Source organism: Mytilus californianus, unplaced genomic scaffold (genome assembly GCF_021869535.1).
Source record: "Mytilus californianus isolate M0D057914Y unplaced genomic scaffold, xbMytCali1.0.p SCAF_10, whole genome shotgun sequence".
Taxonomy (NCBI): domain Eukaryota; kingdom Metazoa; phylum Mollusca; class Bivalvia; order Mytilida; family Mytilidae; genus Mytilus; species Mytilus californianus.
The window spans coordinates 3,519,118-3,532,806 of NW_026262582.1; the positions used below are offsets into that span (position 1 = coordinate 3,519,118).

Sequence of the window (13,689 nt, forward strand, 5' to 3'; positions counted from 1 at the left end):
AAGAAACGATTCCGCTTTTGACAAAAAATTCATACCCTCCGCAGGCATGTGCCAAAAAAATATTTTGCTACTATTTTTTTTGTTTATAGTTCCGTTTATCGTTTAAAGGAAATTTTGGCACATGCCTGCGGAGGGTACGAATTCTCGTAAAATGTACTGAAAATCTTTGTATTCTAAGCAATAATTACAAATCATGGCGTTTTCGAGGTTCTATTGTGACGTCACGGAACGTGATTTTTGCCGAAAATAATATGTTTTCTGAAAACACACTTTACAATGATTATTTTAGTTGGTAATATGTAACTGTAAAGGAACTTCGTTTTTTTTGTGAAAATTGGGGCCGATTTTGGCCCTTATTGCCCCTACTCCTTTCATTTCTCCTTCAGGCATGGAAAATATATGTATATAGATGTATTGTTTGCCAAAGTCAGTCAGTGATTGATGCTTGATATTGATTCAATTCCACTGTAGATGTAATTTTAGATGGACAGACACACCTTTAAGTCTCATCTTGATTTACAAAAAAGAGTGCACACACTGAAATGCCTTTTTTACCAACAATTGATTTTATGTAGATAGTCCTAAATATAAAGCCTTACTACAAGTATCAAATAAACTTAACATGATCCAAGAAAATGAGGTCATGGTCAACGAGAAATACATGTACACCTTACAATTATTCAATACACCAAATATAGTTGACCTATTGCTTATAGTATGTAGTACCGGTATATGGACTTGACCACAAAAACTTAACCTTGTTCACTTATCCATGAAATTAGGTCGAGGTCAAATGAAATCTGTCTGACGGGCATGAGGACCTTGCAAGGTACGCACAAACTAAATATAGTTCTTATATTAATCTTAATAACATGAATAATAAAGAAAATTAACATTACAAAAAATCTTAACTTTATTTTCAAGTAGTCACTGAACCATGAAAAAGAGGTCAAAGACAATGGACATATGACAGACAAAAACTTCGTACATAAGGTTTATATATACAAAGTATGAAGCATCCAGGTCTTCCACCTGCTAAAATATAAAGCTTTCAAGATGTAATCTAACGCTGCAGCCGTCGGATCACTATCCCTATGTCGAGCTTTCTGTGACAGAAGTCCCAGGCTCCACAAAAAAACCTTAAACATACCTGTTCGACTACTTATTCCATTTAAGGAGATCCAGAGATTTCCACAGTGGTAACATTCTGCATTGTCTGAGCGTAGGAATATTTCTGTTATCTGAGGCATCTGTGTTTTAATTTCATTTGCTATATGCTCAATGAAATTTGACACTGCAATCCAGTCTTGTTTACTTGAACTCTGTAGTATGTGAACAAATGTTTGATGCTGTCAACAGAAAGATTATTATCATATAAAAAGCTGTCAACCAAAAGTAAAATAAATTGATCAGAGTCATTATCACATTCTTTTATACTCATGAAATGTTAAAAAATTTATAGAATAACTAATCGAAGAATTCAAATAGAGAAAAATATTCAACGATTGAACGAACAACACATTAATTCATGAACGCACGTAGCGCATGAGTTAATTATCAGTGTTGTTCGGTCACAAGTTGAATATTTTTCGATATTTGAATTCTTTGATTAGTTATTCTTTTTATTACATTGGCAAATGGCTTTTTTTATGAAATCAATGTAGAAAATGTAAGGAACTATATCTTTTTTTACGCATTCACAATTTGTTTTGATCCGACGTTATCGAAGTCTTGACAACGCCTATTGTTGTATGACGTCAGAGGAGTGAAATAACCATGTTTATTTCACATGTGAAATTATCGGGTTTTATTTCACTGGGAAATCAATGTAATTCATTGCAACCAATATAATAATTTAATTTATTTTGCTGCATGCACAGTGAACATGAAAAATCTATTGGTCTATTGTAAATGAATTATGTGTATGGTTCTTGTTATACATTAAAGGCCATTTTAATCTAGTTTGAATTGTTTTACAATTTTTAAGGTCAGAGCGTCTTATAGCCGGCACAAAGTAATTTAACCATATCACATCTAAATGATTCTTCATATCAATCTGAGACATAAGGCAAAATAAACATGATAAAAAAGTATGTGTGTTTCCTATTACCCTACGTATCCTCCCTTTTTTTTAGCTCAAACATAGCGTACCCTAAAGTTTATTTTGTCATTTTTCAATAACCACTGTTAAAGTCAGAATGTCCCTCCCGTAGACTCAATGTAAAAAAAAATGGCAGGTAAAATAAAATGAAATCCCTACCTACCCTATTTTTTTTTCAAAGGTGTAATAGGAAACACACATATTATTTTTTTTTGTCCTAATAAAATGCATGATAGCGTTATCTTGAGGAATGATATCGGTAGAGTGTTAATAGTTAGTGATATGGAAAAAGCCTCATAATACTATGTTGATCAGAAATCTATTATTATAAAACAGCATTTATAATCAGATTGTCACCAGATCAATATCAATTTTTGGGTAATGGTACACGATCTTGGATATCCATATCTTATTCTTAAAACAAAATATATTTCCTCAATTATTCACATACCTTTAAGTTTGTTGCATTTTGCTCATTATTTCTTTGGATACTGTCTGCAAAAATACAAACAGATACATGCCATGAAATGCCCTTTTGACCAAACCAGTCAGACTGTTTTTCTCGATGCAAGCTTGGCAAAAATTTCATGGCCCAGTCCATTACTATAAGAACTTGGTGTGGTTGTAATATGTCAAATAATTCTGTTCTACTCAAATCTTGGTTTACTGTTCTCATTATATGTGATTTCCAACTGTTAATTTTCTCTACTGCATTTTTGAACTCTGCATTATCTTCTGCACTTTTAAATTCTAGTTTAGAAATGTCTTCAAATAATGTGACAAGATTTTCACATCGATCACATGTAACAGTATGCTCGTGGGGACAGTCAGATCTGTAATCTACATCTTTAGGGTCACTCAATCCATATCTAATGCAATGATCAGCACACTCAGAACTCTTCGATACATGCAATTTAAAGTCTCCTTTTAAATAATTTTTTTCCACTTTTTACTTGCTGCAACAATGATGTCTTCTTTTCAGTTGTTTTTGCCCCTTCTTTTTCTAGAACTGCAACAAGACCTTCTATGCATTCAATAGCACTATGCCCATCTGCTGTTATGTTATCAAGCCCGTGTATATTTCTCCTTTTAGATGCAGCACATGCATTCAAAATGTTGTACAACGACGATCTACATAAAGGTGTAAAACAATCCTCTTCACAAAAGCTTTCATACATTTGAATCATTGTTGCATGGCAAGCAGTTCTGACAACATCAGGGACTGTCAATGATTCACCAGACTCTAATTTTAAGTCTCTAGTCCCATAGGAAACAATTTGGTGGAATACAGACGTGAAGAAAAAGGATAAAGCGTGTTCCAGTTTGACAGGGTCCATTCTGAATCTTTTTGATGGCGGTTGTTTATTTTGATCGTAAATAGACTGGAAAGTCAATTTCCTAACTTTATCTACCCTGTATTTTGTAAGTCCGGGAATTTTGGTCATCAAAGTGTCTTTTGTAGTGTAGGATGCCATGATTGAAAGAAGCTGTTCTTTAACAATGTTGTTGTTAGTTTCTTCATACAGCTTAGTTAAGGGATCTATCATACATTCAACAGATTTATCTTCAATACTTGCATGTTCTGATATGTTTTTATGTTTGTTCATCATATGAACAAATAATTCCTTAGATTGGCCTGGTGCAATGGCGTTTAGTACAGTACAGATTAATTTAATCAGCTTTACGTTCCACATATCTTTGTGTTGTCGAAGTGACTGAGTTGAAGTTAGTTTGAAGTTGATAGTTCAAAGGACTTACTTCCTCCTTACTTAGAGTTGCAAAGACATTGTTACATGTGCTCAAATCAATAGCTATATTTTCCTCGCTCAAATTTGATGTTTGTGACATTTGCAAGTCCTGTGATGATTCCTGAAATAAATTATAAAGCATGAATAATCGTTCTAAAAAATATTTTGCAAAACATGTCTGATTGTCATACTACTGTGTAATTTTCATTTACCTTTTAGAGTACATGGAATCATCTTTATTTAAAAAACTTCTTCTGGATATGCATCTACATATTACAAGTGTATGTCCTTATCATTAACAATGTGTGGTTTCAGAGGAGTTGCCATAAAAACTGTTGCAGTAGTAAATTTAAGCCAAAATTTTAAGTTGAAAGTGGCTTAATTACTAGAAATAAAATCGAATCATAATTTCTTGTTGATAAGCAGTCACATGTACATATGTACATAGGATGTCCTCATTATCTACAAAGTTTCATGAAATTCTAAAGCATGGTTTCAGAAGAGTTGTGATGACAAAACTGTTAAGTTCAAAGGGGCATAACTCCTAGAAAAAGAATTGAATCCTGTTGATTTGCAGATCTACATTTGATCTAATTAACTTCGAAGATTGATGAATTTCTGTTGTGGTGAATCAGAGGAGTTGCGATGACAAACTGTTGCAGTAGAATATTTAGGCCAGAATTTTAAGTTCAAAGAGGCATAATTCCTAGAAAAAATTTCCTTATGATATGCACATCTACATAGTAAGTCATTATTATCGACAAAATCTCATGAAATTCTGTTGTGTGGTTTCAGAGGAGTTGTGATGACAAGGACAGGACTGACGGACAGACGGATGTACAGGTAAATAAAATGCTTTGCTGAGCGCAGCCTGATACGACCGCAGTGGTCCAACCCTGAACAGTTGGGGCAAATTTGGATACAATATTCAAGCTTGATACTGTCTGGATTTTGATTGTGATCAAACTTTTGACATAATAAAGGTTTCTGGCACAAAATAAATGTGGTCAAAGATCTTACAAATCTATTGCCCAATACTGCGCAATTGAAGATTTCTTCTTTAAACTTTTCAAAAATTTAAAATTTGAAATTTTTGAAAAAAATATGAATTCCTTAAAAGAATTGGAAAAAAAAAATCACCCTCCCCCCAAAAAAATTTTTTTTTGGGAAACCCCCCTTGGAGCAATTACCCCAAGACTCAATCCCATTCTTCCCTTTGTAGTATGAAACCTTGTAGTACAATTTCAGAGAGATCCATACACTTAAAAACAAGTTATTGTCTGGAAACTAGAAAAATGCTTGTTTTTTGCCCTTCTTTGGTCCCTAATTCCTACAAGTTTGGGGCAATTATCCCCAAACTCAATCACAGCCTTCCCTTTGTGATATGGAACCTTGTGGTACAATGTCAGAGAGATCCATACACTTACAAACAAGTTATTGTCCGGAAACTACAAAAATTGTTGTTTTTGGCCCCTTTTTTCCTAAACTGTTGGCCCCATAACCCCTTAAATGAATCCCAACCTTCTACTTGTGGTATTAAACATTGTGGTACAATTTTAGAGCAATCAAAATACTTATACACAAGTTAATATCCTGAAACTAGAAAAATGCTTGTTTTTGGCCCCTTTTGGGCCCCTATTTCCTAAATGGTTGGGACCATCATCCCCAAAATCAATCCCAACCTTCCTTTTGTGGTATTGAACCTTCTTAAAAAAATTCATCCATTCACTTAAACTAAAGATATTGTCAGGAAACAAATGTGTCTTCGGACGACAACGCAGACGACGACGACATCATACCATTATACGATCCCAAAAAATTGTTTGCGGTCGTATAAAAACACTATACCATACGGAACTTTGTTTACCGGGGTATAATAAGGATTAAAATAGATTAGAAGTTTCAAAAGCACAGTGGGTGAATAAGATTCACTTTATAAAGCAAGGAATATAATATAACATAGTAGAAAGTAAAGTTTTATCTGAGCTGTTCATAGTCTAATTGCAACAATAACATTGTTTTCAGAGGATTTTCAATAAATCTCTCCAAAGTGTGGATATAGTTTGCATTGCTGTTATATACACACTTACTTGGCTGTTGTTATTATGTTGAATACAAGGCATGCTTGGTCTTTGTCTGAATAAGTATTCTGGTCCTCCTTTTTCTTCCTATAAAATTTAAATGATAATGAAACATTTTTTTATAAATAATTTAAATTTCACTGCAAATTTTCTTTGTGTATTTATGTGAAAAAAAACTGAATTGATTGTGTACTTTTTTTTTTAGTTACATCATGTATACAATGTCATTAATCATATAATAAAGCTACATGTATGTTTGAGGGTCGTGATGGGGGTACCTTCATTACAAATAACAGTAACAAATCTTGGCAAATGACGTCCATTAATGGTAATTTTTGGTGCAAGACGATAAAATGTACACTTTCTTTAAGACGATAAAAAAATAGACTGATTTTGACGAATAACGTTAGCTTTTTTCCACAAAAACAATGGTAACGATAAATATTTGAGACCTCTGATGAATCACGATAGGGATATTTTGACGAATCACAGTAACATTTTAACTAATTTGAAGCTAACGGTAGCTGAAAATTACCATTTGAAGCCTGATAGTAAAGGGCATTTCTACCCTCATGTTTGTGTTGGTAGCAATGTTTTCCTAATATTAGAATTATAAGTGACCTTGCATTGTGTGGCAACTATTCTGGGCAGGTTTTATATGTCAGAACACCAATTACATGTATCAGGTTTTCTGTGTATTGATACTGTCAAATAAAATCTATGAGTCACAATAGGAAGCTTTTTGCATTATAGTAACAACAGTTTAGTTTTCTGTGTTTCACCAGTATTCACTATATTTGGGTACACGGACGCTGTTCCAAATCTTTTATTAACCTCACGTTATTTTTGCTGCGGTGAATATAACGTTTTATCAAAAAGGATTTCCTATGCTTTTATCCAATGAGAAAACAGAAAATTTATAGTCATATAATAAAACTAAATATCATTGCAATGTATGGTAGCTGTGAATTTTACAGCACGACATTTTGTGTAGATACTAATTTTTTAAAACCGCATATTCTTGGATCATAATTCCCTATTCATGAAATCTTTATACTTAATCCTATGGAAAAAAACACTTACCCTGCAGTTATTACTTGCGCAAGCTGTGCTGTTTGAAACTTGTGACAATCCATTGTTTTTTTCTCCGTTTTCAGATATACACTGTTGAAAAATCAAATCATAAACTAAATGGTTTTCTTAGACATGTTAGAGGGAGTAAATATGAGTTTTTGTAAGCAAAATAAAAACCTAAATAACTAGAGCCTGTGAAGCTCATATCAATCAATGTATATATTCGACCTTGAAGATTAGAATATAATTTTTTCGGTTTTTATTTTCTCTCTAATTTTGTTTTTAGTTTTTGCCAAAAAATGGGTCAAATGAAGGCCTTGGAGATTGGTACAAATGTATTTGCTTCTTCTCTGCTAATCATGCCTCAGCAAATGTGGAGTGTTACCTTGTGAACTTTCTGTATCATTTTGTCTCTTGTGAATGAGTGTCTCATTGGCAATCATACCACATTTCTATAGCACATTAAAAATCTGGATCACCTTGTCCCTCTTCTACAAAAAAGGGTTAATAATCATAATAAATGAACATGTTCTGGTCGTTAATTTTGCATTTTTAATATTGACAATCATTCTTATTTTCGTATAAAAAGAAAACAGTGTTACAAACCTCAGGCTCTGAAGCATCACAAGGAATATCTTCTAAATTTAAGTTGGAAATTTGTTCATAGACAACAGATCTACATTTACGGCAAATTCCTGCATAAGAAAAGAAAAACTTTATCACAAGTTAAATATATCAAATGAGGCTGTAGGAAATTTATGAATGTACATGTGAGCCTACAAAATAAATAACCTATTATCATGATAATCATTATCATAAATGTTAAGTGTTCCATTTAACAAAAATCATTCTATAACTATAGTAGGTGCACATTGAAGTAATCTAAATTCTAACGTGTGATCATTGTTGAAGGCCTTACAGTGAGCTATTCATATTAAGTCGATTTACAGTTGTATGTATATTGTTAGAAAATATAAAATAGACTTAAACAAGCTTTCGAAATAGGACAAAATGTGAGACTTCCCAAGCTTTCTCCTGTTCAGTATGAGCGAGTACAAATACATTTTATATTTCACACAATGAACAAATATTGTGTTTACATTGGCACTAGACATGTTTGAAGCTGTAGTTGTTTACATTTGTAAATCCAAGTACATGTAGTTGTATCTGATTTTCAAAAAAAAACAAAAAACGACATAACTGGAAGGTGGACCCCAAAGATGACACCAAAATGAACTTGCACGCCAAAAAAAAAACATTTACTATACAGCCTGCTCAACATGGAAGTGGGGTTACAGGATAATTTACTTATACAAGTCAAAATTGGGTATTGGCTACATGTATATGATGGCTGTTATTATCAGACTGGTTACAATTAAATATCTTTTGTGTTTTGTTTTGTAAAATCTCACACTGGTATACATTTGTACATGTAATATTTTGATGCAATATTCTTTCAAACAAAATATTGTGCTATTACCCCTTATTCTAACTTTTTAAATCCATAAGTTAGATGAATAGAAACATAAAATGAACACTTGCAATGTTACGACCTAAAATATGTACATATTTTCACCTGTCCTAAGTCAGGAACCTGATGTTCAGTGGTTGTGGTCGTTTGTTGATGTGGTTCATAAATGTTTCTTGTTTTTTATATAGATTAGACTGTTGGTTTTCCCGTTTGAATGGTTTTACATGCACTAGTAATTTTTTTGGGGCCCTTTATAGCTTGCTGTTCGGTGTGAGCCAAGGTTCCGTGTTGAAGACCGTACTTTGACCTACATTATAATGGTTTACTTTTACAAATTATGACTTGGATGGAGAGTTGTCTCATTGGTACTCATACCACATCTTCTTTATATATCTATATATATCCACATAAAAAAATAATAGTTTTATACTTGTAGTTGTCATGGATGTACGAACACTAGTACTGTTTTTGGTTGTTTATATAGAGAATCACTGAAGCATGACTGGAGCGGCCCCCTCTTAGGCAGTCAGTGGGCCCCAACTTATGAAATTTCTAGATCAGCCAATGGTAGATATAGGGTGCCATGTAAGAAACCATACCATTGTGAAAAACACTTTCCAGAGTTTTATAAAACATGTACATGTAATAGGTTCAAGTTTAGGAATTGCCAGTAAACTTGAGATGAGTGTGGTTTTGATTTTGAATAATACCTTACACATGGCATGTTGTTTTTTCATCTTTAATATAGTTTATCACAAAATGTAAAGGCAAAAATTCTCATTAAGATCATTTTCTTTTGCTTTTCTTTAGTTTGGCATTTTATTGTTTTTTGTGACAAGTGAAATATATACCCCCCCCATTTTTTTCCCTTTTTTTTTTAAATTGATGCATGACCCTCTTAATATTGAAAAAAGTATTTATATATATGAAGAATAGTGCTATTAACAAATTTGTTGTTCATTACCTGATCCAACAGGCACCAATTTTCCATTATACATGGAAATGGCTCGACTCATATCCACCGACACTGCTCTCTCTGGTTTTGCCTTCCCCGAGTGGTTAGGATGTGTGCAACCTGCCTTTTTCCGCCAACAAATTCCTAAGGCATATCGATACCGGGGACATACAGAATATGACTTCAAGGCAGAGAAAATTCCTACCCTGAAGCATATCAAATGACCCTCTGAAGGAATCTCATCTGACTTCAGCCCAACTGAAGCCAAATGATTGTCAATATTTTTACAACAATGTGCAATAGATGTATCAGTTGATTCTTCTTTGTAGTAAGAGGATAAACCACACTCTGTGTTACAAAATATCGAAAAATTGCAACTTCTGCTAGTCATGTTATGTCACTGTGACGTCCATTTGTTATGATTAGTGATACAAAGAGTTCCTAAAAGGGAGATAACTCTTTTCAAACTTGCTAAAATAGGGAATTTTTTTTAGCTGTCAATATGATCAGATAAACAAAAACACCCACTGAAAGAAGATTGAGGACAGAATTACAAGTGCTAATATGTTTTATGAATCATGATGTTATACTCAAATTAATTTTCAAAAGTCAAAATTTGCATAGGACTATAAGGAACAAGCCTTAACTTAAAGGTACCAGGAAATTAACTACAATGATAAAATATTACTAATGTTTCATTTTTTAATCTTTATGTCATGTAAGGTTTCTAAAAATGTATAGGAGTTGAAGTTTTGTGATATTGTGTGTTTCAATAAAATACAATATTGCCTGATCCTTAGGCAGACTGGCACTTAAGATGGCCACGACTCTGTTCTTTTAGTCATATCCATAATATTGTCTGTAATCCATCTTTTATACTCAACAGAGAATTTGGGCTTAAACATAACGGATACCAGTCATCAAGCAGAAATTGCTATTTTTTTCGAAAGCAAAATGTTCTTGTTTAGTTCCTTTATATCTTCTTACTTTTGTACTCTTTCTAAATTTATGCAGTAATGTGTTAAAAAAATTGTCAAAACATTCTTGCAAATCAGTGATTGTATCTCTTTTGTATGCTTCTCCCCTATAAATAAAGATAAGTGCCTTACTGTGGCATATTGGAAAAAAATCAAATTTTTAGTTCTGACATGATGCACAAGGGTGCTGGCTTGTCACGTTTGTTTTCATAGTTTATAGCTTTGTTCTCGAACGTATCATGCCACGTTTACACCAGAAGCACGTTATGTTCTTACTGAAATCGATAACAAGGTGAGTTGGAAGAGATCTAAAACCTACAAAAAAAGTTTTATATGGTGGGAAAACGAATCTTTCATTTCAGGGACTGTTTTAAGAAGTGAAATAATACACTATCGGACAAAAGTTTTATAAATCAATTCTTTAATTAAAAAAACCCACGTTGATACTAATACGCATAATAAGCATATTGTTATTTTCTTTAAACATGAATGAATTTCCCATTACCTTTATCATAGCTGCCAGTATATAGTTCTATATGAAATATTTATGTTGAAAACGAATATAAGTTGGATATATTTTAATACTATACATTGAAAAATTATAAATACAATATGCATTATATGATTATGACAAAACTACATAACTAAGAAAACAAAGCAATGTACTCTACAAGTTAATAATAACAGAGTAAACAACATAAATCTTCACACTCATTATTCTGTACTGACAAAATGCATAATAAGTATTACGTTTTTCATAATATATTTCATTTTAGCTTTCATCCTACTGTCATGATTTTTCCATTGAGATTACAACGTAAGAATGTAAAATGTACGTTAATTTAGTGCATACTGTAATATTCAAATGTAAGTTTATCCAGAACCTAATCTCAAGAAATACTGATATCTGACGGAGTTATTATGTACATATCATATTGTGAACAGCAGACGGATGTACTTGATCGATTAATAATACTTTCTAATGAGGTAAATAATGGAAATCACGAATTCACCAACATTCCAACTGACTTCATTTTCAGAAAACGATATCTGTAACAAATATAAACTATAAGATACTTCTTTACAAGCAGAACCAAATACAATGAAAGTCCCAACTAAATACTGGCTTGGTGATTTTGAATCTGTTCAAAGTTTTGTTTTTTTCTACCCTATATACCACTTTGCCTCATATTCTTATTAAGAAAAAATTCACACACCTAATTAAATGGGCATTTAAAAAGTCGGAATGCGAATACATATGTTCAAACTCTTTTAAGTCATTTTTTAGAAGCAACTAACAAAAGAGCTATGTCAATTGGACATGCTTTGATACTATATCTGCCCTTGAATTTTTACTTAATAACATTTTTGTTCGCTTTGGAGATTCTGTATATCGTCAAGTTATCGGAATTCCAATGGGGACTAACTGTGCACTACTTATTGCGGACCTGTTTTTGTATTGTTATGAGTTACAATTTACGACTAAAATCAGCAAAGACCCATCGAAACAACATCTGATACAAAAATTTAACAACACTTTTAGATATTTGAATGATATATTGGCTCTCAATAATGACGACTTCAGTATGTATACTAAAGAAATTTATCCTGTTTAACTTACTTTAAATAAAGATAATACTAACAATGACCACTGTCCTTTCCTCGATCTTGATATCTATATCATTAACGGGAAGCTTCAAACAAAAATTTATGATAAAAGAGATAATTTTTCATTTCCTATCGTTAATTATCCATTTTTAGATGGTGACGTTCACTTGTCACCATCTGATGGTGTTTATATATCTCAACTTGTACGATTCGCTCGTGTATGTAACAACGTATTAGATTTTAGATAAAGAAATCTATGTATTACTGAAAAATTATTACACCAGGGTTTTCGATATCATAAACTAGTCAAAACATTTACTAAATTTTATCATCGGTATAAGGACATCATTCGTAGATATAACTCAACATGCAAACATCTTATACGTTCGGGTATTTCTCATCCAATCTTTTATGGTAATATTCTTTACAAAGCCCAAAAATGTCAGTATTCATCTCAAAAGCTAACAAATCTTTAAACAGACTTATTAAGAAGGGATATAGATGCGACACTAATGTCAGGTCATTAAAGATTGCATATTTTGGCTTTAATATTGATTCACTTATAGGGTCTTTGCATCGGAATTAAACACATTTATTCTCAAACCAGTTGTTGGCATGATACGGGTTATGTTCTTCTCATATATTTTATGATGGTATGATACTAAACCCCTAACGGAAGGGATTGTACTTGATTTTCATATGATGAAGACATAATCTTTCAATCTGTTTAATTGAGGTTTGGAGCTGGCATGTCAGTAACTGCTAGTAGTCCTTTGTTCATTTATGTATTATTGTCATTTTGTTTATTTTCTTTTGTTTCCTATTCTGACATCGGACTCGGACTTCTCTTAAACTGAGTTTTACTGTGCGTACTGTTGTACGTTTGTTTTTTCTACATAGACTAGAGGTATAGAGGAGGGTTGAGATCTCAAAAAACATGTTTAAACCCGCTGCATTTTTGCGCCTGTCTCAAGTCAGGAGCCTCTGGCCTTTGTTAGTCTTGTATCGTTTTTAATTTTAGTTTTTTGTGTATAATTTGGAGTATAGTATGACGTTCATTATCACTGAACTAGTATACATATTTGTTTAGAGGCCAGCTGAAGGACGCCTCCGGGTGCGGGAGTTTCTCGCTGCATTGAAGACCCATTGGTTGCCTTCGGCTGTTGTCTGCTCTATGGTCGAGTTGTTGTCTCTTTGACACATTCCCCAATTCACTCTCAATTTTATCTATTAATTGGAAACAAAAGAAATGATTTCAGCTTCCCAATTGTGAATTTTACATTTCTATGTAGCAACATGTTAGCAGCGCCTGCGTAGGAGTATATATCTTCCAGCTGTTACGACATTCCAGGGCTAGTGTTTCCTATCATGATTGTCTTTATAGAGGGTTGCTGCTCACAAGGTAGCTATCAAACCAAGAGTTCCAAGTGGTGAAGTTGAAATCATACCTTCTTAAATTTTACGGACACCACCACGATATGGCTGACCGCTATGGAATGTGTGATGCACTGATGACGACGGAAATGTTCCAATTGTCGTAACTACAATATTGTCTCCTTCCTCCGAATACGACCTCCCGAATTAGTTTGCACTAACACGAGCGACATGAAGGGTGTCACATGTTGAGTAGGATCTGCCTGCCCTTCCGGAGCACATGAGATCATCGCCATTGGT

At 33.1% G+C, this 13,689-nt stretch overlaps 1 protein-coding gene and 1 long non-coding RNA gene across 2 annotated transcripts in view; both read right to left on the reverse strand.

The window, feature by feature from the left end:
• LOC127717471 (uncharacterized) overlaps nucleotides 1-13,689 on the reverse strand; it is a 167,801-nt gene that overhangs the window by 123,970 nt on the left and 30,142 nt on the right. The window lies entirely within an intron of this gene.
• On the reverse strand, nucleotides 7,013-9,537 carry LOC127717477 (uncharacterized). Its single transcript, XR_007989200.1, has 3 exons — nucleotides 9,440-9,537; nucleotides 7,611-7,699; nucleotides 7,013-7,094 (listed from the first exon to the last, which is right to left on the reverse strand). It is a non-coding gene; the product is annotated as an uncharacterized LOC127717477 (long non-coding RNA).